The 2,773-nt window shown below is 29.1% G+C and overlaps 1 non-coding gene across 1 annotated transcript; it reads right to left on the reverse strand.

Annotated features, from left to right (window-relative positions):
* Positions 1-743: 743 nt before the first annotated feature.
* Positions 744-850, reverse strand: LOC143670065 (U6 spliceosomal RNA). Its single transcript, XR_013169246.1, has one exon. It is a non-coding gene; the product is annotated as a U6 spliceosomal RNA (small nuclear RNA).
* Between the last annotated feature and the right edge of the window lie 1,923 nt (positions 851-2,773).

Here is a 2,773-nt window from a genome sequence, read left to right on the forward strand (position 1 = left end):
TATAGTTTTCTCTTTGAAATTATAATGAGGTTTAAATATTGTGGTCCTTTTCCATTTGCAGGTCAATACTGAACTACTCAATACCAAATAACTCAATATTGTGCTGAAATGTTTGAGAGAAAAAATATTACTCTTTTAAAAATTCCTAAATATAAGCATTTTTAAACAAAATTAGTTTTTAAACCATAAAAAAACTTCAATGAAAAATACTTAAATATAAGCATATGGATCATTTCTAGAACAAGAAAGACATTCAATGGAATATTTTATAAGAAACATTTATGAAGATAAAATATAAATGTTAAAAATAAATAACATGACTCTTTTGAAAAATAGCATAATATAAAATTTCCAGGAAGATGTTAGAAGTCGCACTTTCTAGAATTGACACTTTCCACACTGACAGTGGTGTGTTTATAAAAATGTAACTGTGTATGTGAGTGTGGGGACAATTATGCTTAATTATAGAGTGTTATGAGATAAATAGTTAATGGGTATTTTTCAAACTCATATCTTGAAACCTAATAAAAAATGGCTCCATATTCATAATTATGGGTCACAGACTACAAGCCTTGTCTTTGCACAGTCACAGATAGAGAATCTCCTGCTATTATATTTTTAATTACATACCAATTTTCACCAACTTAAAAAAAAGTTTCCTAGCACATAAAGGAAAATACTATTTTTCTATTTTATGTTTTTTGTTTAATGAAATTTTGGCTCATTTCTTCTTTTTTTTTTTTTTAAATATGGAACGCTTCACAAATTTGCATGTCATCCTTGCGCAGGGGCCATGCTAATCTTCTCTGTATCATTCCAATTTTAATATATGTGCTGCCAAAGCGAGCGCTTGGCTCATTTCTGAGAGTAAAATACTCAGAGAAAATTTTAAGAGCAAAAGACAATCTCTTTCCTTAATTCTCATACTAAATGTGCGTTTGCATTACCTATAAATCTTTGGCTTATTAAGTAATACTGAGGTTGAGTTCATTTCTAAGATATGTTTATTCAAAGTTATTTCTACTAAAAAGATATTTAGATTTGTCAGGGATCAATGACCCATTGATATTGCTCTCCTATATAATTTCACTTCAACATGCTTCTTGAAACCTATCTTAGAATATTAGATTTCTGTTTTACTATAACTCTAATCATCATTACAATCATTACTTATGTTCACTAACATTAGTTTCTTCATCTACACAAAGTGGTTAAGAGCACAGGAGAGTCATGGATTAAAGGAGTGTGTCTGAAGCAGCTGCATGGTTTGTTAGAATCTCACATTTATCATGACAGTTCTATACTATTTAGTAGATAGTATTCACAAAAAGGAACCCGAATTATATATTGTTCGAAGCATGATACCAATGGCATCATAGACTTTTATCATTTTACATATCATAACTGTATTGTCAAAGACCAAATGAAAGTATTTGGCTTTTCCCAATTTTTCTAATATAAAACAATGTTATATATAATCTTTGTAAGAATATTTCATTATTTCTTCAGAAAATATTATTCTAATTGGATGTTTTCAGTCAATTTTTACAATTTTGGGGCAAAACACTGATATATATCATCACACTATCTCCATAAGATATAATAACATGCACTCCCCCCTGCAGTACAGCACAACCTATTTCACTCAATTCTCACCAACAGTAGATATGATCATACATTTAAAATTGGTCAACTTGATGGAGAAAATTACTTACTTTTAAGTTACACTTTTTTGAATACTAGGAATGTGAATATTCTTTATATGTATTGTTCTACTTTGTACCATATTACATTTTGCATATTATATCTCGATTCCATGGTTCAAGTGTTGTGTATTGCCCATATTATACAATTCTAATGTCTTTACATTCTGCTTGATATACTATTTACTAAAATACAGGCTATTTCTCCATTATAACTTGTACTTTATATATATGATAGACTTAATTTGTACAAAATAAATAATCTGCAAGTGATTGATAGTTGGAAATCACAACCATAAAATCATATGTAAGCTACTATACAAGACTACAAAGTACCAAATTTGTTATTTAAGTACCTCCATGAAGCCATCTAGCTGTATTCAGCAGATATTTAAATATTAATGGTTCTGTGAAAAAAGAAGTTTCAGCTTATTACTACATCCCCCTCATTTCCTTCTTATCCATGCTAATGGATATAGTAGAGATACATCATATACGGCTAGTGAACTAGCTTCAAATCTCCAAAGGCCTGGTTTTTAATACTTAATTCCAAGGTACAATGAGGATGTTTTGTTGATTAAAGTCATTTTGTTTTACATGAGTTGCTTCTTCTTGATAGATGTTTTTCAGTGGGAAGAGGTTAACTAACTGCTGGCCAAGAGAGGTAATCACCCATTCTTAGGAAAGATCAGGTAACAAAGGTAAGCTGCAGTTTATTTCAAGCACTTAAAAATATAAATTTTTTTTGAAGAGTGCTTTGAAAACTATTGCTTTTTTATTTCTTTGTTTTGTATATAAGTTATACTATACAATAAAAAAAGTTTAAAAAAATAAAGCACAACCCTACAATTGTGAAAAAAATATATATATATGTATAAGTTTTGTTTCCCAGTTTCTATGCCTACCAAAGCCACAATAAATTAATTAGACTGCAGGCTGGTAAATCTTGTTAGAAACTTGATTATAAAACCATGTAATGTGGACTGAACTATATTATATTAGAAAAATGTTGATGAAAAGTACACAAATTCAAAATATTTCTTTCTAGAATTGAAGTGAATGAAATGGTA

The sequence above is a fragment of the Tamandua tetradactyla genome, chromosome 26, assembly GCF_023851605.1.
Source record: "Tamandua tetradactyla isolate mTamTet1 chromosome 26, mTamTet1.pri, whole genome shotgun sequence".
NCBI lineage: Eukaryota > Metazoa > Chordata > Mammalia > Pilosa > Myrmecophagidae > Tamandua > Tamandua tetradactyla.